Source organism: Ascaphus truei, chromosome 6 (genome assembly GCF_040206685.1).
Source record: "Ascaphus truei isolate aAscTru1 chromosome 6, aAscTru1.hap1, whole genome shotgun sequence".
NCBI lineage: Eukaryota > Metazoa > Chordata > Amphibia > Anura > Ascaphidae > Ascaphus > Ascaphus truei.
This window is the reverse complement of record NC_134488.1, coordinates 111,888,701-111,906,007: the sequence shown is the minus strand read 5'-3', so window position 1 is coordinate 111,906,007 and position 17,307 is coordinate 111,888,701. Positions and strand designations below refer to the sequence as shown.

The window sequence follows — 17,307 nt, the reverse complement described above, 5'->3', positions numbered from 1 at the left end:
CTCATGAAACCTCCACAGGAGACTCGCATTTCTACTAAACAGCATACGCAATAAGACTGATTTCACAGAGTATACCTCAAGAGCTTACATCTGGCTTCCATATATACTGTGCCTAAGCTCTACAGAACATTGATACATTGAACATTGATACTGAGTGACTTTAGCAATTAGACGTATACCCTAATAGAGGATATACATCGTTTTTAAGTACACTTCAATTAATAAACTGTTTTTTTTTTATATACATTTTTTTCACCTCTGACCACATTATTATATAAAGGTCTGCAGTGCGCCTACATCAGGGATCTTTTTGTACCCCATCTAGGTACACCTTTATGTCTATTTGCCTGCCTGACTATGCTTGTGGTATCTGCCTGACCCGATCACGGCCTGCCTGACTACTCTGTTACTTTTTGCCTCCCCTGACCCAAGTCTGCTTACACCTTTACCACCCTGCCGCTTGCCCTGACCTTAGCCTACCTGACCTTCACTTCTTCCTCGTCCATTGTAATGCGTTTACCTGTTTTTCATGCAAGACACCTGTCCTTCAACAACTCTGTGATGTACAGCCCATCTTTACGGCCACACTCAGGATTCTCTCCAGTTCAGGCTGCTGTAGCTGTTGGGATACGTCAACAATATACATTGTTGTGTAGCTGTCATTGAGTTCCCCATCATCAGAGCCTTACATGACTAGCTTAAGTGGGGAAGAATTCACCTTATCTAAGTCGGCTGTGGGGTGAATGTGGAAAAACTATAATTGAAAATGTGAATGGACATCCGCTGCAGAATTAGAATCCCCAAAGAAGAAGTTATAGTTAATTTGGAATTTGTAGTATAGAGAGAGAAGTTAATCTTTGCATGAACAGCATGATAGTTGGGGAGGTGGATCGTGCTTAATTAATTTGCTTGGTTATTGGTAAAAATGTTATCTGCTTGATAGTACTGTAGTGCCAACGAGTATTCTAAAACAAATCTGGGGCAATCACCAACAAGACCCAGGTACATGCTGGGTACATGCTGCAACATTTCAGTGACATTTCTGCAGACAGACTAATGGCCCATCGGATTAAGTGCAGGGGTCCCTGGCAGTCCCATTCAAACTGAATGGGACTGCCAGGGACCCCTGCTGTGTTAATCCGATAGGCCATTAGTCTCTGCAGAAATGTCACTGAAATGTTTGCAGCATGTACCCAGCATGTACCTGGATCTTGTTGGTGATAGCCCCAGATTTTCCAAGGCAAGTTTAAGGCAAGTTTTAGAATACTTGTCGGCGCACATGTACCAGAGATGGCAAGTAAAGGCTGCTTTTACAATGGGGTAGTCCTTGAATAGTATGAATGTATTGTAGAGAAAAAAGACTAGATTTCTAGGCATTTTAATGTAAACAAAATTAGGTGATGCATTTAAGAAGACTTGAGGAGGGTTGAGAGAAATCCTTAAAGTACAGTGATCGTCCGTTCCAGTATTTTAAGTACTGGGCCCACATAGATAGGTCAGTTTTAGCTGAAACATAATCTGGAAGGAATCTGAGGTAGTTGAACGGAGAGAAAGCAAATACAAAGAACAGCCTTGTGGAATGATCCAAGTGGTGAGGTAGAGAAGGTGAGGAGAGACTGTATTTCTGGTCTTGAACAAGAATTCTTGGACCAGATCTTGAATATGGTGAAGTTTGATCGGGAGGTTTGGAGCATCGAGCTGTGGAACAACCCCGGCAGATGTGATGCATGAAAAACACTGAAATTTTGGAAAACAGTTGCTGTGGCTGCTGCTTAGACGGAGCTCTTAAGGGGCAGCTACTGACGGTCCAAACGGGGAAATGGACTTTGCCGTAATTGTGGGTGGGTACTATGGCTCCTGCAATAATGGGTGTTACAAATGTAAGCTCTCTCTATTTTTCCTATTACGTGTTTTTAGGTTTGCATCACTTCGTGCAATAACTCCCCATGTTCTACTGTCTATTTTGTGAAGCTCTGTGTACACCATTGGTGCTATAAAGGGAGATGGACTGGCTCAGTGAGTAAAGACACTGATGGGCACTTAGTTTCAAGCAGGGGAACCTGGTTCAATTCCTGGTGTCGGCTCCTTGTGACCTTTGGCAAATCACCATATCTCCCTGTGCCTTAGGCACCAAAAAAATATAGATTGTAAGTTCAACGGGGCAGGAACTGTGTCTGCAAAACGCGCTATGTAAAACTTGCAGCGCTATACAAGAACAAACAATTATATTATAAAAACAATGGTGTACATATTAATAAAACCAAATTATAGTAAAATGTGTAGCCAGCCTTTAATATATTGAATCCCTCTTGTTGAAGAGGCCTACTTGCGTTGGAGGCCTGACAAGCAAGGAAAAGGTTAACGGTCGGCCAGAGTTCCTGACAGCAAAGCAGAGATCCATTGCCTGCACTCTGGATGAAGCTGTCATAGACAGGGTGAACTAAAGTTGTAAATGAAGAGCGCAAAATCACTCATGACAGCCGTAACCGCCTTCGCTCACAACATTAAATGAGGAGCTTTAAACCTCGCTTGGAATGCACCAGGGAGAACTTTCCCGCAGCTGAGCTCAGCACGCCATTTCATGAAAAGACGTCTGCCTTAACAAAAGAGCACAGCATGTTCAAATACGTGTCCCACAGGTGTAAAACGTAGGGAGAGAGGACAAGAGTGCCAGGAATTTGAAGTGGTTTACAGCCTGTGAATGGATCCTTGATCAGTCACTCAAGACATGATTGACATAAATAATAGTCCCGCGTATTTGCCACAAAACAGCTAAGCTATTTAATCATATAAAGTGTCCAGAGTTCCAGAGTCTACATTCAGAATTGTACGTATCCGAGCGATACAGGAACTGCATCAAAGAGCTTACGTTTTATTCTCTGTTTTCTTGAGGCATATGGAGACAGCATTATTTTAATAGGGAGATGTTTTTTTTTCTTTTTCTTTTAGGTCTGGAACCCATGTCTCCAACATCAATAGTGTATATATACCATGGCCACAAGGAAAGTTCCATTTACTCTTCCTCACTGTTGCATTTAAAAAAAAAGTCAAGTATTGCAGTGTACATGATTAGATGACCGGTTACGTAGATTACAGAACTCTCAACCACGTTGGTGATCGTGTTGAGAGGGACAAGCTAAAAGACTTGACTTGTCCAGTCTCACTGCTATCAAATCAGTTTTAGTAATTGGAGAGCCTTTCGCTCGCCCCGATAGACTTTAGCAGCATGTTGCTATATTTGAAGCAAGAAAGATCTCCACTGCACCCCAGTAACGTGATTTTCCATGCACGGCCAGGTGTATAATGTGGTAAACTGTAGACTGCAAGGAATGCATATTTATTTATTTATAAAATATTTTACCAGGAAGTAATACAGTACATTGAGAGTTACCTCTCGTTTTCAACTATGTCCTGGGTATATATATATATATATATATATATATATATATATATATATATATTTAAAATATAGTGTAACGGATTTTCTGGCCTAGCCTGACCAACCCAATCTCATATTGGCCCCTGTGGTCTAACCAGTCCCCATTACATGGTCGTGTCTGGTGGTGCACCTGTTGGCAACAGGACTCCTGAGTCTCCCGCATGATGTTGTGTGGGGATTGCCAACCCAGACAGGCAGCTGAGGTAGTGTGCATGAGTCCTACTTATATCCAGTGCAGCGCCTCCACCTCATCAGGATCTCTGCGTCCGCAGGAAGATGTGACTGATGAGGAACTCCTCTGTGGTGCCTCCTCCTGTGCAAGAACTTCACACCCACACAGCAAGGATTTGTTGAACTTCAGCATCTTTATTGTAGTTGCGGTATGGGCTAGCTGCCCCTCGCAGTGATTGACTCAGCCGCACATCTCGGCGCGTGATCCCTTCAAAGGTACACCCTCCCAATGGAGTGGGATCCCCTCTCCCCTCAGGGAGATCACCCCTGTGCCAGGTCCCTGGACACAGTATCGTGTACACCACTTGCTGCTGATTTATCAGTATAGGGCCACTAGTTACAGCACTAGCGCCCTCTTTCCCCAGGTCTCAACGCAGACCTGCTCCTTACTTCAACAACTAACTTTGAGCAGTGCTGTGCCTTATATCTCTCAGGAGGCGGGCACATCTCTGATGTCACTAATGGTGGACTCAGAGTATGTAGCCACTCCCATCCACACATAGGGCACCTCTCCAGGGTGTGAGGGCAAACCTCCATGATTAATGCTGGCATTCCCATAACTTACCAGGCCTTACTGCCAGCAGAAGAGGAAACTGCAGTCCATTTTACAGCATGGCTACATTCTCCCCCTGGTGAATCCCAACGCCCCGTCTGGGACCTAAATTTATGTACCTTCTTCGGGAAACACTGTAAAATGACACACATAATTTGTTATAACAGTTGCATTATCAGCAAAGAGTATCGCACCAAGCACGCCCTGACCAGCAGGCACTAACTCGCGCAACATCTGTCCTGTACCTCCTAGTAATAGTGACGTGGGTCGGGCTTCTTAACCTCCCGTCCCCCCATATCCAGGACCATGATGCAGTACTCACGCGGTAGCCCATTCTCTGGTCTATATACTACCTTGTGCTTGTAAATGTTCCGCCCTATGCTCCATACCCGCATAAGCTGTGCGATTCTCTCCTCGGCCTTGTGCCCAGTAATGGCGCCACCCTTGTTAACCATATATAACTCTATGGTTTCGCGCAACCACCTATCCCGGTTGTCCTCAATTTCCTGTATGAGGGGTTCAGGGACATACGGATACTCCAGGCCATGAGAGTTTTTATACTTCGTGATAATGGCCCTCTCCGCTCTACTGACACGGGTCAACTTGGCATTACCTGCCTTTCCGGGTAACACCCACGATAGGGGTTCATCCGGTTCTACCGGATCTGTTAATCTACTGGCACCCATGGGCTCTATATTATGGTGGCGGATCTGGTACCATCACTCCTGCATTTCCCTTTTCTGCTCTTCTGCAGTAAACTCCCCACGAGCCCACCAGTAGTCTACCACATCCTCTCTTTCTAGTAGGAACTGAGTACGGTCCAACCAACCCACATAACCCTCGAATAAGGGGGCCCACCACCGGGTCTCCCTAAACTCTTCAGGGGCAGATTCTATGGAATCCCCTTCCTCTTGCTCTCCCCAGGAGGACACCCCAGAGGTCCCGGTAGATCGAGAATTAGGCCGCCCACACGTTTGGGCCTATTCTCTAGCGTTACGCTCACCATGCTAGGGCACCCGCTAGAAATTGACACTTCCCGCAAATAACCCCCACCCAACGACCCATATTCTGATGTGAAACCCCCCAGTCTCTCCCCAGTCCGTTCTTCGGAGGTACCCTGGGACCCTCCGGACATTCCCAAACTGGACGAGGACCCCCGGGAAAACGTGACCGGGACTGGGGCTTTAGCTAAGGCGTGGGATTGGGCATACGGGCGGACGATGGGTATCTGCGGGGTTCCGACCTGCTCACTCCCACTACATTGTCCAGAGTTACCGCAAGGGCTCTCCGCTGTTCGGGTCTCACCGCTCTCCTTTCTCGCCGCCTGCCAACTCTTCTTGGGACCGGGCGATCGGGAAGCACTGCCCGATCCACGATGCGTAGTCATCTCTCCAGTTGGTTTGCCACGCCTGCCGGAAGTGACGTCATATACGAGGCTGGACGCTACGCCATCTTGGGATGGGTCCCCAAGTGGGACCTCTTCCTCCACCACGACATCCGGAAGTTCCGCTTGGTTCGGCCGCCCCGCCTGGGCCTGGTAACGCCTTTCCTCTGCCGAGGTCGCCGTCAGCATCAGGTAAGAACAAGGGCTGCTCTTACCGCTCCGGGGTGTGGGTGTGGATCGACCCTCACCACTGGACCCGCCGGTCCCTGGATTCGAAGGACTCCGTCTCTCGGTCTTTCGCGGCACTGGTGACACCCGGCTCCGTTCACCGACAGCTCCGGTAAGTGGCATTTTTCTCCCGTTACTGCCACAGGAGGTTGATGATTGTCGAATCACCACACCGGATGACACCATGGGTTCCTCGTCCGAAGAATCCACTTCCACCTCGCTTGAGGTCACCGGTTGGGTTGACCGTCGCTTAGTCTCTCGGCCAGTACACTGACCGCTAGCTTCTCCCTCCGCGGGCTTGGTTTTGGCAACCGGCCCCGATCCCCATTCTCCGGAATCCGCACCTTCCCTCCACAGCGCATCGGGAAGCTCGGCTGACAGCATAGCCGCATCTCTCACTGCTTCGACGGCCTGGTAGGGCACGAAAGTAGGCATGGGCCACATGTACTGGAGGCCACAGTGCGGGCAGCATGCCGCTGTACCCACGGTACCACCGAGTAGTCTGCCCTGCAAGCAGAGGCACGCCACTGTCTCAGTGCCCGCCACCCTAATCACCAGGAAGCTTCCTGGTGCCGAATAGGGTTGGGTGGAGACCATGGTATTTTCTTCCTGCTTACAGGCCATAGTCACGATAGGAGGTACTCGCAGTAACGGTCTGTTCAGCGTACTGGCTCCTCGTGACTGACGAGCAGGGGTTTGATTGCCAACCACTCCCTTGACTAGCTCCACCCTCATCTGACAAAGCTGAAAACCATCCCCACTTGTGCAGATTATGGGAGGGTCCCACAGTCTTATAGGATGTCCCGGAATTAGGGCTGTACTTTTCACAGTCCGGGGGGCCGCGGCTTCAGGTTTCGCACCAACACCCGAGCACCACTCCTTATTTGGTGCCATCCCCGGCCAAATTTTCTCAGCCTCTTTGCCCTTTCCTTCACAGGCAGCACCAATTACAGGGATTACTTTCTGTAAGTGTGCGGCTGGTTCACCAGCTCCTCGCTCTGCTGAACCCGTTCCCACTGGGCATAATTGGAAACCACTCCCCCTGGTTGAGATTAGGGGGAGGTCCCACAGGTTAATCGGGTGATTAGACTGGGTCTGAGTTAGTCATTGTCCATGAGGGCGTGGCCTCAGTTTTCGCGCCATACCCCCAGCAGGGTGGGGTTTTCCCATTGGCGCCACTCCTGGCCAACTTTCTGTAAGTCCAGAATCTGCAGGATTTTCTGCAATTGATCCACGCAGCCTCCCAGGGAAGCGGGAGCCGCCATTTTGGGTTGTACTGTCAGTCTTTTTGAACGTTGAGGTAGCGTTTAACTGTTTTTATGGCGACTGACAGTCAATCTCATAATGTTCTCCACAAATCACGGTAATGTCCTCCTCAATGTCTTCAGGGGCAGTACCCCTAGGACCTAGGCAGGACCAAAACGGCGCGGCCACAGCTTTCGCGCCACTCCACAACAGGCTTGCCAAAGTCACATCAGTAGCTTGCTCTTCAGTGGAACGCACACTACATGCGCTCCCTCCATCTGCCTCCGTCCGCCATTTTGGACCTTCCGCAGCGCGCGGATCCTCCACTCTTGCGGTCACCATTTCATTGCTGTACTTGCGGTTATTGTACATGGAGCTCCTCTCTACGGGGCAGCTACCACACCGGTACAATAAAGATTACCTTGATGCACCACCTTGTGTACCAAATGTAGATCTAACTCATGTTGCACTACCTCAGGCTAGGCTCACTCTTTCTGTGTCTGCTGTATCTCCTTCCTCCCAGACTGTGCTCCCTTCGGTAAGTGGTCTGGAATGGGCTAGAGTACTCTGGCTCTTCCATGCAGTACTTGGGCGTCTACCTACTGTTGGCTAGCCTAGCACAGACCCTTTCCAGAATTCCTGACCTCGATAACAGGCTATCCCTCCAGGCATCCTACCAACTAGCACTGCCTCAAGGTGACTAGAACAGCTATAGCCCCTCTCCAAACCTCCAACTCCTTTCAGGCCCCTAGGTCGTCCCTGCGAGCTGACTATACTCCATCACCCCCCTGACTACTCCTAGGTCCGTCCCAACACAGCACAAAGTGGCAGCATACACTCTCCCTGTTTCCCAGTGTGCCTAGCAGAAGCCTGTCCTGTTGACAGGCAATAAATCTCAGCAGCGCCTCCAAATGTAACAGATTTTCTGGCCTAGCCTGACCCACCCAATCTCACATTGGCCCCTGTGGTCTAACCAGTCCCCATTACATGGTCGTGTCTGGTGGTGCATCTGTTGGCAACAGGACTCCTGAGTCTCCCGCATGATGTTGTGTGGGGATTGACAACCCAGACAGGCAGCTGAGGTAGTGTGCATGAGTCCTACTTATATCCAGTGCAGCGCCTCCACCTCATCAGGATCTCTGTGTCCGCAGGAAGATGTGACTGATGAGGAACTCCTCTGTGGTGCCTCCTCCTGTGCAACAACTTCACACCCACACAGCAAGGATTTGTTGAACTTGAGCATCTTTATTATAGTTGCGGTATGGGCTAGCTGCCCCTCGCAGTGATTGACTCAGCCGCACATCTCGGCACGTGATCCCTTCAAAGGTACACCCTCCCAATGGAGTGGGATCCCCTCTCCCCTCAGGGAGATCACCCCTGTGCCAGGTCCCTGGACACAGTATCATGTACACCACTTCCTGCTGATTTATCAGTATAGGGCCACTAGTTACAGCACTAGCGCCCTCTTTCCCCAAGTCTCAACGCAGACCTGCTCTTACTTCAACAACTAACTTTGAGCAGTGCTGTGCCTTATATCTCTCAGGAGGCGGGCACATCTCTGATGTCACTAATGGTGGACTCAGAGTATGTAGCCACTCCCATCCACACATAGGGCACCTCACCAGGGTGTGAGGGCAAACCTCCATGATTACTGCTGGCATTCCCATAACTTACCAGGCCTTACTGCCAGCAGAAGAGGAAACTGCAGTCCATTTTACAGCATGGCTACATATATATATATATATATATATATATATATATATATATATATATATATATATATATATATATATATATATATATATATACACAGTGGTTGACAAATCACAAAAAAATCTACTCGCCACCTAGTACCAAACATGTGCTGCTTGGGCCAATATTTACTCGCCCGGGGGTTAAATCCACTCGCCCGGGGAGAGCAAATGTATAGGTTTGTCGAACACTGTATATATATATATATATATAGATATATATATATATAGTACAAACGCTGATCTTATTGCATTAAATCACAGTTGAGAACTCTTTCTGAGCTCCACGGAGACAGGTAAAGTTTAATACCATCTCCTAACCTCCTGTTTCTTCTGTTTGTAACAGAAAGGGTTATACTGTATGGGCCAGATACAAAAACAGAGGACACGTTTTAGTTAATACCGTCAGTTCCAGAAGTTCTTAAACATGGCTGGCCACACTGGTAATAAATAAATAAATATGATTAACCCCTGGAGTGCCATATGCACCAGCAATGCCTTGCAAAGCGATGCTGGACCCTTAGGCACTCAAGGTGTTAGGTATATTTTGGGGTGAGATATATCTAATGTTACAGAATGCTTCTAGAGTATGTTTTTCAATTGCATGAAGCTGTACAGTACCTGCATCTAAGCCCCGTTCAATCCTGTCTTGTTCTACCACTGCCATTTAATTTATGTATAGTGTGAAAGTCTCTATCCAGGGGATATTTAAAATGGACTGCTATACTCCATATTGACATTACAACAGATATGTCTGATACATAGCCCCTTTAAAGAGTGTATGTCTTTCATACAGAAGGAAGAAGGTTAACATTTGCTTGGAGGATATACATCTCAGCAAAGAAACTCAGGGCAAGGAAGGTACAGGTGACCCACAGAGAGCTTGAAGTCTGCTAGCTATGCCGATCGAACTCAATTTGCTTCTTGTTGAAACCAGCTCCTTCCATGGGTTCTGTTCACACCAGGTGCCCCCAATACAGGCAGAGACAGTTTGATTAGACACACTTAGGCAGACTAATCCCTGACTGGGGGCTTTTCTCACCAGAGGATGTTTAGACACAAATCTGTAACTGAATGTCCTATTAAAAATCAATACAGCAAAAAACAGGATGACTCTTTTTCATAAACCAGGTCAGCTACCTGGAAATGTCTGTCCATTTAACACCTTTGCCATAGGTGTCTGACACAACAACAAAAGGGTTAAAAAAAAATGATAATAATAATAACCAACAAAGTCAAGTATATCATGTCTCCAAAGCCAGTTTTAGCCAGCTATGGGGAATTTGCTACACTTTTATAGTTATTTGGTTTGGATTTTAGGTTGTAACTATGACTGAGAGCTATTTTTATATTTGATTCCCTCCCCTGCAGCTGGCTTAGAGGCACTAACGGCTTATTCTTACAGAGAATGTGTGCCTTTCTCAGGCAGGGGCGGCTTTCCCTCCCACTTAGAATTAAATTCTGACTAATAAAACTACAAACTGCGTGTGAATTTACAAGAGTTAGGTTACTATCAATTCCCCAATGGTTCAGCAGGGGCTGTTATCACGAAGATGAGTAGGTGTCTAGTTTTCTATGTTTAGGTTGCTCCATAACAGGTTTTATCACTGCTTAATGGTTATTATTCGCTGTTTATTGGACAGAATACATTTGTTAAGGAGTCTATAACTGCATATAGATTAGAAGTAACCATTTAAATGTAACTGCACTCATTGGGGCTGGAACTAGGGGTGCATGAGGAGGGTGCTACATTTTTATATTGCAATAATTTGAAAGGAGCGGGAAAAGACAGTGGTCCGATTCACTAAGCTCCGTTAAGTGGCTTTAAGAGCGCAAAGTACCCTTTAAGACCGATAAGGCTGCAGTGAGATTCACTAAGCAGTGATAACTGCGCTTTATCGCTCTTAAAGGGCTTTTTTCAGCCCTCGGCGCAAAAAGCGCATGATCAGGCTATTGCGCTGGTTTTTGCCAGTACAGGAGATTCACTAAGCAGCGCTAAGTGAATCGGCCTTAAAAAACGCGCCTAACAAAACGCGCCAGCTAAAGGCAGGCGCAAAAGGAGCTGGACTTAGAAAATATTTCTTTGTTTACCTTTTTGCAGGCACACCATCCATACAACAGGCCCGCGGATGTCCCCGGATGACCCCGCAGGGGTCCCTGGGTGATCCCCGCGGGACTACGGGGTCCCCGGGGGTCCGCGGGTGTCCGGGGGTGTCCGTGGGCAACCGGGGGTGTCCGGGGGTCCCTGCGGCCGTCCACGGGCCTGCGGTACCAATGGTGTGCCCCCAAAAAATAAACAATACTATAAAAAATACCCCTGCCCCCTAACACATACACTACAGTAATGGGCAAAATTACTATTATCCACATATGGATAATAATGCATTTGCCCATTAAATATACATTAATCACAATAAATACAATAAATACATTTTGTACTCACTCTTGTCCGGCACCGACGATGAAGGCCATCCTCATCTTCCTCACCGTCCATACACTCGGGTGCTGAAAAATATACACAAGAAGAAAAAGAGCCAAACTAATGTCCCCTAACCCCTTAATGACCTTAGTGGTTATTAACCGCTACAGTCATTAAGGGGTTAAGCCACTCTGACCCGATACTCACCCTTCACTCATTTATTTGTACAGTGGCTTCATCATGTATGTGTATATATATATATATATATATATATATATATATAAAATATATATATATATTATATATGTATATACTGTATATGCATGATTAACCAATATACAAATAAATGGTTAAGGATATACTGTACATGCCGAAATACAAATCTCTCCCAATCTCAAACAGCACCAAGCAAAATCAATATCTAAGACATGCAAATAAAAACACTCAATTTGACAATGTTTACATGATACAATTAATCTGTGCATCATGTATACTATGCCAACCAATGCTCCATATCAAATACACTATTCCAAACAAGATACAAATACAATCATTAAAGAAAAACAAAGCATCTCAACATAATTAAATTAACATCAATTAATCCAATCTCCAATCAATTACAATCTAAATAAATTACACACTTCAAATCCTAAAAACAAACCATTGTGAAAAATAATCTATGTCAAAGTAACCATCACACTAAATATAGCTTCCAAAAATAAGACAATGAAATAATCTATAGCAAACAGCCATTAAAAAAACATTTGAAATATACATACATGATGAAGCCACTGTACAAATAAATGGGTGAAGGGTGGGTATTGGGTCAGGGTGGCTTAACCCCTTAATGACTGTAGCGGTTAATAACCGCTAAGGTCATTAAGGGGTTAGAGGACATTCGTTTGGCTCTTTTTCTTCTTGTGTATATTTTTCAGCCCCCGAGTGTATGGACGGTGAGGAAGATGAGGATGGCCTTCATCGTGGGTGCCGGATGTATTTATTGTGATTAATGTATATTTAATGGGCAAATGCATTATTATCCATATGTGGATAATAGTAATTTTGCAGTTGCAGCCTGGAATCGGTACTATGTTGCCTTATCCAGCGGCAGGCCTAAACCGGCAGTTGGAGTGTCATACCTGGGGAGGGTACTGACTGGGTCACATGTATATGGTGTATATGGTGTGATGCCTGTCCGTACCTTGACCTACCCTGTTATGGGGCATGGTTACAACCCCTTCCCCCCGGGTATAAAAGCTGACACCACCAAATTGAGTGTGATGGTTATGGGACAGTATGATACCCTTTTCCCTATCAGAGAGTTAAGGAGATTGAGAGGGACTCTTGGGGCCTCAAGCCCCAGGGGTCTACTCCAGGGCTGGAGGACGATCATGCTGTTGTACAATAAAACTGCTGTTGGACCAAGTATGGTGTGTACTTATTGGAACGGAGTATTGCCTGTGGAGACCATCCTGCAACCAGCAGGATTCTCATGGGATGGAGGCCCTGCACAGTAAGAACTATGAGAAAGCTTGCCCTGTTGTTGCTCCCAAACTCCAACCGCGGAGCAACTCAGACCTCCTGAACCAGCAGGTGAGCTACAGTACCCAGGGAAACACCCATGTTGTGGCCAGATCTTCCGTGGCAGGGGGGAAAAGGTGATTGATATATATATATATATATATATATATATATATATATATAATAAAAAAATAAATAGATGATACTGTTCTGTGGCTAACGAATATATATAGCAACTGTAAATATTACTGTATGTTCATTTGCATGTCTTAGATAGGTCTGCAACCTATATATATATATATATTTTTTTAAATTATTATTAATTTATTTATAAAATGTTTTACTCGGAAGTAATATATTGAGAGTCACCTCTCGTTTTCAAGTTTGTCCTGGGCACAAAGTTATAATGACAGTACATGGTTACATTCAATTCATAGGCAGTTCGAGATATGATTATGGGGGTATGTAACATTTACAGACAAGATTAAAATGGTGTTAGCAGAGGTAGGATAGATCCAGGTATATATATATATGTGTGTGTGTGTGTGTGTGTGTGTGTGTGTGTGTGTGTGTGTGTGTGTGTGTGTGTGTGTGTGTGTGTGTGTGTCTATATATCTATACCATTCTGCAGTATGATTGTAGCTTTACACTTCACAATGACATATTCTGATGTTCTGGATAAATATGTTTTTGTTGTTGTTGATAACGTGTTGGCAGATTCTCCTCTACACCCGTATCTTGTAGATTCACCACTGGAAGAGCCCAGTTACTGTTTTCCTGCCGTCCAATCCTCACTTCATTTTCTGGAAGCCATCTGATTCTTATCACGGCAGGTAATCACAGAGACATTCACACGGGCGCTGTTTCTGTCTGCTATTATTGGCAAACACTTTAAGGCCCTGCTAACTGTTCAGCTTTGAGACTGTTGTACACAGTGGGGTTTCGTATTGATTTCTTTATTTCGTACCTTAGCCTCAGGAGTCTTTTCAGTGCAATGTCTTTAACACAAGCTTGTGTCTCTTCTGAAAAGGACACAGAGCACAGACGGTGCTTAATCTTCTATTGATGTCCCTAAGAAGATGTTTAAAAAGTTATCCACAATGCTGGACACAGAATGTTGCAACTTGCTGTGTTTATAAGCAGTGTGTCCTTGAACTGATATCTGTAAAGAAGTAGACACCAATTTACCAATACCAAGCTCCAAAGTGCCACAGATAATTGCAGTTACCTGCTTGTTAACTTCAGAGCATGTTAAACACAATTGTTAGCATGTAAATAAGCGCACAAAATTACTGTGGACAATTTTACCAAAAAACATCTATAATTGTAAATTCAATATTCCATATATATGTACATACTGTAAGATCTAAAAAAACAGGGGTACCCAACTCCAGTCCTCAAGAGCTACCAACAGGTCAGGTTTTCAGGATATCCCTGCTTCAGCACAGGTGTTGAAGTCTTCGATTGAGCCTCTGATTGAGTCACCTATGTTTGAAGCAGGGATGTCCTGAAATCCTGACCTGTTGGCAGCTCTTGAGGACTGTAGCTGGCTACCCCTGAAATTCTGTAGGATAGCGGTGCGCAAACTGGGGGATGCGAGACTGATCGTGGGGAGCGCGGGGTTTATAGAGACCCTACGCGCTTCCCGAAGGCACTTAAATTAAGTGCTGGGGAAGCGGCGAAGGCCTCTGTAAACCTCACTTACCTTGGCTCCAACGGCTTCTTAAACGACAAAGTGGTGAGGTCATGTGATGTCACGTTGCCATGGCAATGTGATGTCATGATGCCGGAGCCGAGGTAAGAGGGGGGGGGGGGGGGCGGAACGCGGAGAGATAGGAACTGCCAGCAGGGGGGCGCAGGGAAAAAAAATTGCGCTCCCCTGCTGTAGGATATCCTGCTATAGTCTCCATATCCCCACATAAGGGAAACATCCTCCAATTAATCCACAAGACTCTTGACATACAGTAGGGTTGCTCCCCTAAACATCGGGACTCTCTGGGCGAGTGTATCAGCTATGTAAGTGTTTTTTTATATATTCATCAGGTCACGTGATTCATTTACCTTATGTACTGTAAGCCTATTATTTTTGCATATGCACGTTTAAATACAATCCGGTGCCCTTCTCATCTTTGTGTTTCTAAGGTTGAGATTTTGCTCTCACATATTTTTTGTTAAACACACTTAAAACATATATGTTTGATTTTATTGCAGATTCTGCTCCCCCCGCCCACCCCCCTTTCTGATGGCACAATTTTAATAGCCATTGCACAAAGTATAAGTAACAATAAATCATTTTTTTTTAAAAACCACAATGAATATTTCCAAATGATTCAGAGGGTATTGGCAATCTTTACCTAGTTCTTTTGGGTCAAGACTGCTTCTAAACTGTTATATACACAAGCAAATTGTTGATGCAGGCACTCTTACTTTTGTTTCATTTAGCTAATGCTGGCACCATAATTAATTTACAGAGATAAATAGGAAGAACCATATTCATCCCTTCATATTAGAAATACACAGGCTCAAAGAACATTTTAACCTATCCATTTTTACACTTGAAGCACATGTACTTCAATGGTGATTACATTATCACTTATATTAATACAGTTGTTAAAATAAACTTTCTTTTCTCCTGTTATGTGGGATTGGCCCCCTTTAAAATGTATATATTTTTTTGGACTAATTAAATAAACTGTAACAAGATAAAGTCATTTTTAAGATATTTTAATGTATTATAAAGTAACAAGCATTTTTTATTTCTATAGCAACCATTTACAAAGTTACAACTCTTTCCTCTTCTGAAACGTGTTCTGGCGCACCCTTTTTGAGCCCTGCACTCTCTAGCAGTGCATCAATTGTATCTAGTAACTGCCTGGTCTCATTATCTTCCACACAGAACTTTGCATCTTTGGTCCACTTCTGCTGCACCGACAGCCATTTTGTGAACCCCCGAGCCAAATCTTCGCAGATCGATCACAGGAGAACGGATCGATCAGCAATTTAGCTAATTACTTGTCATTGTGTGGATTGTATTGATGCGCATACTGTATTAAAGGGAGGGAAAAAAAGAGCAGCTTGGACTGCTGCTTTAAGTCCTTTGTTACCCGTCTTGCATAAAAGGGGTTTAAAGGGACATTATAGTAAGCGAAATACAATGTATCTATACTCTGCTTGCTTTTATCAGGTAGTGTTAGGACCTGCTCACTGGTCATGCCTTAATGTGGCTTGCAGAAAGAGTTTAACTAAATTACCCTTCTTCAAGAGAATATATAAGTATATATAAGTATTTCACTGTTTATTTATGTCACATTGGATGTAGCATTGGGCTTTTCTATCTTTTGTCGCTATGGAAGGTAAGGCTACGCTTATAGTGCTGGCGACAGTGACGTCGGGCTGTGATCGCTGGAAAAATCAAATAGAGATGACTTCCAGCGATCGTGACCAAGCCGTCACTCCGTCGTGCTTACTATAAGAGCACGCAACGGCGGCAATGCATTTGTTTTGACGCAACGCCGCTGTGTGGTCGCCGGCACTACAAGCGCAGCCTGAGAGGCATTTAAAGTGAGTAAGAAGCACACAGAAATGTCATTTTCCTATACTGTCACGCTGTTTAAATGTGCAGCAATTAATCAAGCACTGTAAAAGAAAACAGATTTTTGCTTTTTCAATTAAGCACATACAGTAACAATTAGAGTCTGAGCCGTAAGACGATGAGCTTCCATACTAATCTCCCTGCAATAAACATCCTTTCAAATGAAATCTCACATTCCTTCACTTCCAGCTGAAGTTAAGTAAACAAGTGGCAAAAAAGACATGTTCTCATTATGTTTGTGAGAATGGAAAATCTGTTAACAGCTCAAACAATCTGTTTATGTACTCTGCACTGAGCTGTATAACATATGCCTAAATTCTGTTAATTATATTGAACAGTGTTTGCTTTTACAGGTACATATGCAAACATATGCATAAATCAGTTATAAATCCTTCTTACCTATAATTACTTGATAATACATTTGCACTTTATATGTAAATATTGTGTGTGTGTAAAAGTAGTCCCTAAATCTGAATATTCTCAATGCCTGCATTAGCTGAAGTTCACAAATCCTATTCTTTTCCCTTACCCTCTCATACTTCATTTACTCAGCTTTGCAGTAATCCCATGATGAATCGAAAATATGCTTTTGTTATTAAGTAGGGCAAGAAGGAGCAGCTTCTAAAATACGGCCAGCACAAAATGTCAATAAAGAAATACATGTTTAGTATATTTGTATAATATTTTATTTCTATACCCCCAGAAAGATTAAATGCATTTTGGAAGCAAAGCTAGTTTGATGAAAACATTAAAATATATAAATTAAAGTGGCCATAAAAAATACCACTTATTGCATTTTTTCAATTTTTTTTTTTTTTATAAATAATGAAACATTGACTATAGTGAAATATACTATTTATGTTACACTGTTACAAATGATCTCTGCTTCGTGCTTTGGACACGTCTGTCTTTTGCCATAGTGTGTGAATAGTAATCCAGTAGGT

The 17,307-nt window shown here is 44.4% G+C and overlaps 1 long non-coding RNA gene across 1 annotated transcript in view; it reads right to left on the bottom strand.

Annotated features, from left to right (window-relative positions):
• LOC142496549 (uncharacterized) overlaps positions 1-14,058 on the bottom strand; it is a 29,477-nt gene extending 15,419 nt beyond the window's left edge. Inside the window, exon 1 of the long non-coding RNA XR_012802050.1 lies at positions 13,739-14,058. This is a non-coding gene — a long non-coding RNA (uncharacterized LOC142496549). The remainder of the gene's footprint in view (positions 1-13,738) is intronic.
• Positions 14,059-17,307: the final 3,249 nt, after the last annotated feature.